Source organism: Mobula birostris, chromosome 6 (genome assembly GCF_030028105.1).
Source record: "Mobula birostris isolate sMobBir1 chromosome 6, sMobBir1.hap1, whole genome shotgun sequence".
Lineage (NCBI taxonomy): Eukaryota > Metazoa > Chordata > Chondrichthyes > Myliobatiformes > Myliobatidae > Mobula > Mobula birostris.
Genome location: NC_092375.1, coordinates 45,255,967 through 45,269,011, shown reverse-complemented (window position 1 = coordinate 45,269,011; position 13,045 = coordinate 45,255,967). Strand labels below are relative to the sequence as shown.

At 42.1% G+C, this 13,045-nt stretch overlaps 1 pseudogene; it reads right to left on the bottom strand.

Annotated features, from left to right (window-relative positions):
- Positions 1–10,540: 10,540 nt before the first annotated feature.
- Positions 10,541–12,649, bottom strand: LOC140198683 (piggyBac transposable element-derived protein 4-like; annotated as a pseudogene).
- Positions 12,650–13,045: the final 396 nt, after the last annotated feature.

Here is a 13,045-nt window from a genome sequence, read left to right as displayed (position 1 = left end):
TGACGGGGGTGGGGGGGAGGTTGTTGGAGAATTTAAAAAGTCTTGTTGCACTCTTGTTCTGCCAAGCTGGAATATCTAATAATTAAGTGCTGTCCATTCTAATTACCGAGGGAATCTGGGTAACCTCCAACCTGATGGCATGAAAATCAATTTCTCAAACTTTCGGTAATTGCCACCCTCCCCCCCCAACCCCATCACTATTCCCTCTCCCCCACCTTATTTCCGTACCTGCCCATCAGCTCCCTCTAGTGCTCCTCCCCTTCTCTTTTTTCCATCATCTTCTATCCTGTCCTATCAGATTCCGCCTCCTCCTGCTCTTTTTCTCTTTCACCAATTCCCCGCTCTTTAGTTCATCCCTCCCCCTTTCCCTGTTTCACCTATCACCTGCCACCATGTACTACTCCCTTCTTTCCCCCCATCTTCTTACTCCAGCTTCTCCCCTTCCTTTCCAGTCCTGCTGGAGGATCTTGGCTTGAAACATCAACACTTTACTCTTTTCCAGAGATGCTGCCTGGCCTGCTGAGTTCCTAAAGCATTTTGTGTGTGTTGCTTTGGATCTCCAGCATCTGCTGATTTTCTTGTGTTTGTAACAAGATAGAGGACCCAAGGGCAAGATCACTGTATTAGGGGGAAAATGAGAGGTTGCTCTGTTCTCTGTTACACTGAGACATGGCTCACTCTAGCCATGCCAGATAGAGAAATTACACCCAAATGGTTCTTGATCTACAGTATGGATCAATCTGCAGAGCATTCAGTGAAGGCAAAAAAGTGGAAGGAGTCTGTACTTCATGATAAACTCTTTATAGCGTTCAGACATAGCAGTCTCATCTCATTCTTCTCCTGCCGATCTGGAACATATCTAGTAATTAAGTGCAATCCAGTCTATTTACTGAGGGAGTAATCCTCCAAGATCCTGACTGTAGTTCACATTCCATAAAATGCAAATGTTAAGCAAACACTTGATGTATTGAGTGTGTATTTAGCAAACAAGACACAGAGTACCCCAATGCCTTTTGTGTCATTTCTGGGGTCTTCGCTCAGGCTTGCTTGAAGAGATCTCAGCCCAAATATCATTAACTTATAAACTGCAGCATCAGCGGGTCCCAACGCACAATCAGGAATGCCAACTATTTCAGGAAATCTGAATTTCAAGCTGTCTTCCTGCTTCCAGCATACAGGCAGAGGCTAAAGTGTAAGGTACCAAAGGTAAGGACAAAGAGGTGAATGCAGGACATAGAGAAGTGGCTACAGGATTATTTTGGGTCAGTGGACTGAGTCACGTTCAGGAGCAGAGGATCTGAAGGAATTCACTTCAGTTATCAAAGACTTTATGAAGACGCTTGTGGATGAGTATGTACCCACAAAAATCATAGTCTTCTTTAACCTCCACAAGCCACAATCGACTGTGGTCTAGGTCAGTGGCGTTCAGGTTTGGTGGCCAAGGAAAGTACAAGTGGTCCAGATGAAATTTGTGGAAAGCCGTCTCACATGCGATGTGGCAACTCCAGACCAAACTTGAATTACTGAATTCACAGAAGCATGCTTGACAGTTGTGACAGGGCTTGAATGTTATCACCTCCTACAAAGTAAAGCAAAGCCAGCTATGTGACACAAGTTTTCACTCCCAAATGAGCTTAATGTCTTTTATGGAGGCACTTTCAAAAACTCCTGACAACCCTACGGTTTCATAGCCTCAGGAACCGGGGGAGTAGATTTAGGATGAAGATGAGGAGGAATTGCTTTTCCCAGAGTGGTTTATCTGCGGAATTCTCTGCCCAGTGAAGCAGTGGAGGCTACCTCAGTAGATGTATTTAAGACAAGGTTGGATAGACTTTTGCAGAGTAGGGGAATTAAAGGTTAAGGGTTATCTCTGAGGCCAACGTGAGAGATCCTTCAGGAGGGTGAGCCTACAAAAAGCATCTGTCCCTATGTTGTGTCTGGCCGAATACTGAAAACCTCTGCTAAGAACAGACTGTGGTGGTTATTGACATCTTTAACTTCCTCCTTCAGCAGTCTGAGTTACCCATCTGCTTCAAACAGGCTTCAATCATACTGGTGCCCAGGCAGAATGTGATAACCTGCCTCACTGACTATCATTAGTAGTGCTTACATCCTCTGAGATGAAGGGCTTTGAAAGGTTGGTCATGAAGTATACCAACTCTAGTCTGAGGAGCGACTTGGATCCGCTTCAACTTGCCTACCATCACGACAGGTCAACAGCAGATGCCATTTCATTGGCTCTTCTTCACTGAGCCCTGGAACATCAGGACAGTGAAGATGTATACATCAGGATACTCTTCGTTGACTATAGTTCAGCATTCAATACTATCACCCCCTCAAAATCAATAAGCTTCAAGAAGTAGGCTTCAATACCACTATGTGGAACTGGATCATCAATTTCCTCTCTCGCAGACCCCAGTCTGTTGGGATATGCAACAACATCTCCTCCATAATTACCGTTAGCACAACTGCACCACAAGGCCGTGTGCTTAGTCCCCTGCTCTACTTGCATTATACTTATGACTGTGAGGCTAAGTACAGCTCCAATGCCGTATTTCAATTTGCAAACGACACCACTGTCATTCACCCAATCAACGGCGGTGACCAATCAGCATGTAGGAGTGAGATTGAAAAATCTGGCTGACTTGTGCCACAACAACAATTTCAGCAAAACCAAAGAGCTGATTATTGTCTACAGAGGGAGGAAACTCAAGGACCAGGAGCCAGCCCTCGTCAGCCCATTATAAGTGGAGAGGATCAGCAACTTTAAATTCTTTTGCATTATCATCTAAAGGGAACTGCTCTGGGTCCAGCTCAAAAGTGCCATTATAAGGTCAAGCAGCGCCTCAACTTCCTTTGATGGTTGCAAAGATTCAGCATGTTATTTAAAACTTTGACAAACTTTTATAGATAACGATACTGACTGGTTGCGTCACAGCCTGATATGGAAACATCAATGCCCTTGAAGCGGAACCATATTCAAGGGCATGTCTTTGCTTCTACCCTGACTGATGAGAAAGCTTCAAACTCAAACCTGAATTTGTAATAATCAGCAAATAAAAAAATTGTTGTTTGATTGTTGCCACTTTATTTTGAAGGATGTCAAATCTATTTATTAAACAATGGCTTGATTAGGCCCATATGGGTCAAGCTGAACACAATTTTTTTTTTAAATGTAGTTTTACACACTGGCTGGATGTCAAATTGGTTAGCTGTGTGATGTGTATTGATCATCATTCATGTTCCTGTAGCCTTTTAAGCTTCTATGGAAATCAGAGAAGAAATGTCACCAAATCCCGGTCCATCTGGTCTTGCTTCAGGCTTTGTGAATCGCCATACAGAGAAGCAGATGAAGAGATCAGCTGCAAAGTGCAAAATATTTGATTTAATAAGGATTACTTTTATTACTTAAATCAGATGTGGAAGGAAGCCATGCGGCCCATAGGTCTAAGGCATCTCCGATCAAAGCAGTTCCAACAGTCCCATTCCGCCTCCTTACTTTCTGTAATCTGCAATTTATTCTCCCTCCCTCACGCACTCATCAACTCCTTCCATCCTTTTACCATTAATCTACATCAAGGAGTCATTTACAGTAGCTAATTAATTTAGCAGCAAATCTTTGAGATATAGGAGGAAACTGGAGCAAAGTTACAGGGAGATCATTCAAACTCCACACAGCTAGCATCAGGATCAGGACCAAACACAATTTCTAAGCACTGTGGGCAGTTGCATCAACTGGTGCCATGCACCCCTAATGTTGTTTGTGGACAGAGTGATTCTTTGTGAATCAAGCAAAGATGTTTGCAATCTTGATGTTGGAAGTGTCTTTAAAACTTGCTTCTGAGGCCATGTCACAGTAAATAATAATGACGAAACTTCTGCCGTTAATAATACCTAGCATTTGCTTCTCTGCCATTAATTATTCTGTAAGGCTGTGTGCCTCTGCTCATCGTTTGCTGTGAATACTTGATCACTAAACATGAAAACAGTTAGCAACACTGCTACTGTATCTTCTTGCCCCAAGTTCTGTTAATATCATCCCTCTGCTAACCAATCTCTTCTATTGTTTGATAAATTAACCCCACTCTTTCAAAAATTTCTCTTCCTCCACCATTCCTGTTAACTCTTCCAAAACTGCGCACCTCCAATCATGCCTCTGATGTCAGTCAATCTATGCATTGGTTTCAGTTGCTACTGCTTCAGACACTTACACTTCTTTTAAGTTCCTTTCTACCTCTTAGTCAAAGCTGTTTAAAATCTGTCCCTTTGACATTGTGTTTGGGTCGGCCACCCTAATTTTCACCAAGCTTAAAAGTATGGACCTCCAGGGTTAAGGGCAGCTCCTATCCTTCTGTAATAAGAATCTTGAATGAATCCCTTGTATGACAAACATGATCTTTCAATCTACCTTGTCATGACCCTTGCATCTTACTGCTTACTTGCACTGTACTTTCTTTACCTGTATCTTTAACACTACATTCTGTATTTTGTTAATGTCTTTCCCTCAATTAACTGGTGTTTGGAATATAGTCATAGAATACTGTAGGACAGAAACAGGCCCTTCAGGCCATCTAGTCCATGCTTGAAAATTAAACTGCCTAGTCCCACCAACCTGCCCCCAGACCATAGCTCTCCATACCCCTCCCATCATCTACCTATCCAAATTTCTTTTAAGTGTTGAAATCGAATCCACATCCACCAATTCTCTAGGCAGCTCAGTCCACATTCTCACCATCCTGAGTGAAGTTCCCCGCAAACATTTCACCCCGCCCTCTAGTCTCACCCAACCTCAGAGGAAAAAAGCCTTACATTTACCCTCAATTTTGTATACCATCAAATTTCCCTCATTCTTCTAAATTCTAAGGGAATGAAGTCCTCACCTATTCAGCCTTTCCCTGTAACTCAGCTCCTCAAGTCCTGACAACATCCTTATAAATTTTCTCTGCACTCGTTCAATCTTACTGGCATCTTTCCTGTAGTAAGGTGACCAAAACTGCCTTACCAAGGTCTTATACAAATTCAACATGACATTCCATACTCCTGTACACAGCACTTTGTTTTATGAAGGCCAATGTGCCAAAAGCTTCTTTAGGATAGCTACCTGCGACAACATGTTCAATGAATTATGGATCTGTATTCGCAGATCCCTCTACTGTACTGCACTCCCCTCCCAGTGCCTTACCACTCACCATGCAAATCCTAACCTGGCTGGTCCTCCCAAAGTGAAACACTTCACTTGTCTCTATTAAATTCTACCTGCCATTTTCCAGCCTTTTTACCCTAGCTGGTGCAGATCCTGTTGCAAGCTTTGACAACCTTCTTCACTGTCCACTACAGCCTCAGTCTTGGTGTCATCTACAAATTTTCTGATACAGTTTAGTACATTATCATCCAGATTGCAGCTTAAAGATAATGTGGTAAACTGGATCAGCGGGTACATAATCTGTATGAATAGCATGCAAAATAAAAATTTCACTATCTCAGTAAATGTGGCAATAAGGAACCAATTACAATGACAATTAATGTAGCTCAGTTGTCTGGCTGCTTTGAAGAGGTACTATATGCATAAAAAAATACTCAAGTTGCTGTGCTCTAATTTAGGAAAGGTAAAGCTGGCCCATTACTTTATGTTTTAGAGTAGTTATAGCAAAATACCACTAGGAGGAGCCCTCTGCAAAGGTAAATGTAATTGTAGCAAGGCATGATGGAAAGGAACAATGCATCAGATGATAATATATTCTTGCCTAACTAATGTAAACCTGTACACTGTAGAGAAAGCATAGAAACATAGAAAACCTACAGCACAATACAGGCCCTTCAGCCCACAAAGCCATGTCAAACATGTCCTTACCTTAGAACTACCTAGGCTTACCCATAGCCCTCTATTTTTCTAAGCCCCATGTACCTATCCAGGAGTCTCTTAAAAGACCCTATCATTTCCACCTCCACCACTGTCACCGGCAGCCCATTCCATGCACTCACCACTCTCTGTGTAAAAAACTTACCCCTGACGTCTCCTCTGTACCTGCTTCCAAGCACCTTAAAACTGTGCCCTCTCGTGCTAGCCTTTTCAGCCCTGGGGAAAAGTCTCTGACTATCCACACGATCAATGCCTCTCATCATCTTGTACAACTCTATCAGGTCACTCTCATCCTCCGTCGCTCCAAGGAGAAAAGGCCGAGTTCACTCAACCTGTTTTCATAAGGCATGCTCCCCAATCCAGGCAACATCCTTGTAAATCTCCTCTGCACCCTTTCTATGGTTTCCACATCCTTCCTGTAGTGAGGCGACCAGAAATGAGCGCAGTACTCTAAGTAGGGTCTGACCAGGGTCCTATATAGCTGCAACATTACCTCTCGGCTCTTAAACTCAATTCTACAGTTGATGAAGGCCAATGCACTGTGATTAATGAAAGCAGTTTTAAGCAGTACTTTTTGTTTAAATCCTGAATGTCAAACATTGACCAAAATTCTACAGTGCTTAAAAAAAAGTCTGTGAGTTTAGTAAGAGGGAAGAGTGGCATCATAAACTTAGGTCAAAAAATTCAAGAAACAGATCATCTAAAAGCTCACGAGCACAAAATGCTGGAGGAACTCAGCAGGTCAGGCAGCATCTACTGAAATGAATAAACAGTTAAATTTTCAGGCCGTGACGCTTCTTCAGGACTTGAAAGGAAGGGGAGTAGTTGCCAGAATGAAAAGGTGGGGGGATGGTAAGGAAAAAAGTTAGAAGGTGATAGGTGAAGCCAGGTGAGTGGGAAGGGTAAAGGGCTGGAAAAGGAATCCGACAGGAGAGGAGAGCAGATCATGGAAGAAAGGGGAAAGAGGAGGGGCACCAGGGAAAGGTGATAGGTAGGTGAGCAGGAGAGGCAAGAGGCAAATGTGGAGAATAGAAGGGGGGGAATAAACTACTAAAACAAAATATAACCACCGTTTTCTTTGTAATTGCATCAATATGTTGGGCCTAGTATAATCTTCATGTTGATATCTAGGAACTTGAAACTACTCACCCTTTCCATTGCTGTTCCCTTGGCTTGCCCTTCCTGAAGTACACAATCAGTCCCTTGGTCTCACTGAGTGCAAGGTTGTTGTGTCACCACTCAACCTTCTGACCTATCTCATCCCTCTACACTTCGTCACCATCTGTAATTCTGCCAACAACAGTTGTCACTGGAAAGTTTTAGATGGCATTTGAGCTGTGGTTTGAGCTACACAGTCATGAGTGTGAAGCAGTGAGCTAAGCACACATCCTTAGTGTGTGCTAGCGTTGATAGTCAGCGACGGAGATGTTGCTTCCATCCGCACTGGCTGTGGTCTCCCGATGAGTGAGTCAAGGATCCAGTTGCAGAAGGAGGTACAGAGGCCCCTGTTTTGGAGCTTGTTGATTAGTACTATCAGTAATTCCTCCAAGACAGCAGCAGAAAGTGGCAACTCTTTGCATGCCGCTCCAAAGGAAATACTGGTTAGGACAAGAACAGCTGAAATCAAATGCACCTTGGTTGAAGTTACTCCCTCCAGATTGTTTCCTTCAGTTTTGTGGTGAGAACCATGTCCATTTTGCCACTGAAGGGAAGTACCCAGGTTTGACAGTAGGCTCAGATTAACTTTTTGATTGTGTATATAAAACTGACAATGTCACTTGCGAAAAATTCCAAGTCTTATTCCTTATTATTAGAATGTCGTACAGAGTATTATTAAGTAACTAGGGTAGCTGGTATTCCAAAACACTGAAGTAGCAGCTAAAGTAATTCTAGCCTATAAAATTACAGAAAAAAAAATCATGCACAAGTAGAGTCTGGCCTTGTATTTTAGAAGATCAGCAGCAATGCTTTGCCAATGCATTAATACAATGTTATGTTGAAGTATCAGTTCGTTAAATGAGGAAATGATAACAGCTCACTTTCAATTTCACTTCTGGCCAGAGTTTGCTGAATAGTAGCTCACAGTTTACCTTGACTTGTATTACTGCCGCCACAAGAATTTGTTCCTAATGTCCACATACAAATGGAAATCAGTTTGTTCAGCTCAAGTGAAAAATCTCTTACAGGTATTTCTAAAAGGTAATCTGCTCCGTGTATTTTTCAATACTATCTTTTTCTTTTCTACTTAGATTATTTGCACATAATACAATTACAATCTAGGTATCATTCCCTTAAGTATCATGAGTTTCATTGCTTGAGAGCAATTGTTTCCATAGATATGTAGTTCAAGCTTATCATAGGCAACATGCTAAGCATTCTTTTTTGATTGATGCTCTTCTTTTTTTTGTAATTTTTTATTGAATTTCATCATCAAACATTTCCACAAGATGTATTTCAGACACTGTACATATATATATCATATAATCATATTTGTCACAAATCTCCATATAATACTTATCTGAGGTATACACTTATAGTAAGGAGAGGAAAGAAAGAACAATCGAAAGAAGAAAACTATGTACAGAGTAGGGAGTGATCTTTTTTTTACGACATATTCATTGACTTGTGAGAATAAAATCAGGCCTATGAGGTGTTATGTAGTTAAACCATTTTTTCCAGTATGAATAAAATTGTTCCAACTTATGCTTAACAGATACTGTTATCTTCTCCATTTTGTAAATGTCCATTGTAATTTCCATCCACACATTTAAAGTTGGGCTCTCCTGTGATAACCATTTCCTGGTAAGGGTCTCTTTACCAGCCACCAGCAATACATTCATTAAATATTTATCTCTTTTCAACCATTCTTGAGGTATATACCCAAAATATATGATCTTACTCTCTAAGGGTATTTCACATTTAAAGATGTCTTGCAGGGCATTGTGTATCCCACTCTAATAATCTTTGATAACGGGGCATTCCCAGAAAGTATGATAATGGTTTGCCTTCTGATTTCCACAATTTCTCCAGCAAACAGGGGGGTTACTATCGTAATGGGATTTCTGAGAGGGTGTAATAAAATATCTTATCAAGTTTTGTCACCGGAAATCCCTCCATTTCTGTGAACTGGTACACTTCCATTGATACCTCCATATTATTGTCCAGTCTTCCTTAGATATTATTATCCCTCCTTCCTTCTCCCATTTTGCTTTAATGCATGAAGTCGAATGTGTTTTAAGATTTGACAAACCCTTATACATGCTTGAAATTATTCTACTACCGTTGTCTGAATTGTATGCTTTTCTAAATAGCTCTATCAGACATGTACTTGCCTTGGTTACATTTTTAACCGTCCTATTAACATACTGTCACATCTGTAAATACTGGTAAAGGTGTTGTTTTTCTATTAAGTGTTTCTCTTTGAACATTTCAAAACTGAACAGTGTTCCTTCTTTCATTATATTGCAAATAGCTGTTATTTCTTTAGCTGTCCAGTCCTTAAATCTAGCATCCAGTTTATTCGGCATAAAATCTGAGTCATATGCACAGCTTTTAAGAATTGCAATGTCTCTCTCTAGTTTATATTCTTTTATAATAGTTTTCCATATTTTAAGAGTCCATTTCACCCACAGGTTGTCATGGAAAGAGCATCAATCTTACCTACAAAGTTACATAAATAAGTTTGATGCTCTTTTCATACATACTTCTATGAATGCTCTTGACATGAAGTCAACTGGTTTTCCATAAGGCCCTATGCCATTCCGGATGCATTGCATTGAAAAATTATCTCTTAGGATTATAATGTTTGGGATGTGATGTTAAGCCTTTCTCAGTGCTCCTTCTTGGATTCTCCAAGACATTCTATGCCTGTCCTCGGTAACTGAATGTCTTCACCATTTCTGATGGATGAGGGAATGATTTACTCCACCAATGAGCAACTCCGAACAAACATTAGATCCCTGTCATATATGTAAATATTGGCATCCCCAAAACTGCTTTAACCCTTACATACTAATCATATTCTATACCTTCACAGTATGCTCCGTGTCAATTTTGACCCGGCCCAAGAATCCCCTCATAACAAGTGTCTATACCAAATTTTGAACCACAGATCTATTTAGAATGTATAAATAGCCTATCTGACATTAATAAATGGGTGATTAATCCTTAATTAATGTTTCAGAGAGCAGGGGGAGCATATTTTTTAGGTTTTACACCACTCGTTTATGGAGGTATAACATCTACTATCACACAATATCATGTCCTATTTTACTTAAGACATGGAAACATAACAGCCATAATGATTTAAATATATTTTACTGACGCTGAAAATGGCAAGAACATTCTGGAACTGTGGGGTTTATTATATAACCATTACAACCATCAAACACTGTCCTCACTGTTATATCATAAAAAAAATCCTCATAACTACTATCTAATTATAACTACTAATTCAACATTAACTAACGTTTAACCAACAAACAAAACAAATAATTCCCACCTTCAAATCTCTTACTAGCTCTTCTTTCAGTTAGTCCTGACGAAGGGTCTCGGCCCGAAACGTCGACTGTACCTCTTCCTAGAGATGCTGCCTGACCTGCTGCAGTCACCAGCAATTTTTATGTGTGTAGCTTAAAAAAAATTGCTATTTGCAAACTAGTCTTCGCATTCAAAGCAGTGTTAGAAAATCTTGCGTGTGTGGTGCTTGCATATGTGTTTCCCATATTTGCAGCAAGTTGCCCCTGTTTTGCAGTCCTTTTTTGCAGAGCAGAAGTTGCATCTCCTTTTCTTCTGTCCCCTTGTGTTGGCTTCTTGTGGGACGTGTAGTTGATCAGGGCCAGGTTCAGATCGCTGCACTACCCTTACCAGTGCTGCTGAGGCTGCAGTGCGTGGAAGGTGGTGACGCCTTTGTATAAAAGGAGTCACAAGGGCCTTTCCAAGCTCCTCCAGAAAGAACCTCCTCCAGTTCCTCTTGCTTGCCTTCCAGGTAGTTTTCAGCTCACTCCATATGACAAAGGCAATGAGGGTCGATATGTCAACGATGTTATGGAAAATGGCAAGAGGCCAGCAGGCTGTTCTCGTCTTGCAGCTGCATGTGTCTGTTACTTTGTCAAGGTTGTCCACTCCTCCTTTGTTGGCATTGTAGTCAAGGATGATGGCTGGTTTTCTGCCCCCCTGAGCACTGACCTCTGCAACCTTATGTAATGTGCTCATAAGGATGACATTCTTGTTCTTCTTTTGCATATACCAGACAACTGTGGTGTCATGGGTGAAAGCATTAGTAGAAGACAAGATGTCTCTCCCCCTTGTTACAATCAGAGCAGGTGACAGCTCCAGCTTGTTCCGCCTCACAGTGCCCGCCATTGTGATTTTCTTCTTCAGGAGTGCCTGACCAAGCTCATGAGATGTGAAGAAGTTGTCACAGGTCACGTTGTGTCCTCTTAGCCCTTCTGTCATCTCTAACACGACGCACATGCCTTGTTTTCTCTCTGGGGCTTCGCCAGCTGGCTTCCCAGTATATACCTGCATATTCCAAGTATAACTGGAATGTGCATCACAGGCTGCCCATAACTTTATTCCATATTTTCCTGGCTTGCTAGGCATGTATTGGCGGAAAGGACAGCAACCTGCAAAAACTCAGAAAGGGGAAAAAATCATTTGATATCACAACCAATAGCATGTGTACATTGAAGCAGTGATTAACTAGTCTAACAATAAAAGGGCAGGCATTTATTACCTCTGAAAGGAACCAGTCTTTCATCCGCTGTGACCTCAGGACCAGGGTTGTACTTGAGAGGCAGTGTTTCATCCACTTGTCCCAGACATCCCTGATTGCTGCCAGTTTGTCAGTGGCACACCGCGCAGGTCTTGTCTCACAGTTGTCAAACCTGAGCACCACCAATATGGTACAGAACATTTCCAGGGGCATGGTGGCACAAAACATTGCTCTTCCCGTCTCAACATTCCAAACACTAGGAGCAGCCTCACCTCAGGACCTATACACACCAGCCAGAAGCCCCATGTAGGCACGTTGGGCAGTCACATCCATGGTCTTCCATTTTTGACCATACCATTAATCCCCTCCATGTTTCTCATTTCAATGACAATTTTTTCAATGGCTGGAGGGAGGAAGAGCTGGAAAGTTGATAAGATGTCAGATGCATGGGAAGTAGACAGTCTTTTTTTTTGGCGTGTGCGTCTGTATCAGTGTGTGTGCGTCCGTGCGTGCGCGTCTGCATGCCCTGTTGGCGGGACGATGTCTTTTTCATGCCTTTACAAGGCGTGGAGCAAGACAGAGAGACTGTGTGGCATGCCACTCCTCACACAGACATTTTGCAGTATTTTTCCCTTTATTTTACAGGGTTGAGTTGTGATCTCGACACTCAACCCGGCACGGATGGAAAGCGTACTCGGGAGCGGCCCCGACTGGGTTCGAACCCGGGAACCTCCGCTCCAGACTCCGGCGCTGATGTCATTGCACCACCAGCCTGCTCGGGAAGTAGCCAGTCTTGTGGGTCCTGGAGTCATTTGAATGACATTTCCCGCTGCCACCCTGCCTGCAACCTGATATGGAAGTGAGGACCAACCGATTGTGTTATCCTTGGACATAAATGTCTCCCTCGCTGCCTGCTCCTCTCTCTCAGAGTCATCTTCATCTGAGGGGTTGTAATCAGAGTTTTCCTCCCTGTTGTCCTCCCGCTCTGACACTTCCTCCTCCAAACCACTGTCTGCTTGCTCATCTTGGAAGACCAGAACAATGAGCTCTTGGACACTAAGTCTTGCTGCCATAACCTCAGTCACTGAGATGGCAGTTCAGATACCTTTATAGTCCTATGACTCCTCCAACCCCTCTTTTGATCTGTTGGTTAGCTGGGTGCTTGTGCTTGCAGGTGCAGATCTTGCGACAGTGTCAAGGCCTCTATGACCTCTGTCATGAGAGGTCATTTGACCAGAACGGCCTCAAATGTACAAACATTTGTAGCACCTATACAAAAATATTTGCACTTTAGGAAAAGTCATCAAATTTCGGCTAAAACAAAATGGCAGTCCTGGCGTCTGTTTCGCAGCTGCGGGTGTCAATAGACAGGGGTCAAATTTGACCTGGAATAGCCTTAATGTACAAAAATTTGTAGCACCTGTACGAAAGTATAAAATTTTTAAATATTTTCATTTTTTGCGCATTTT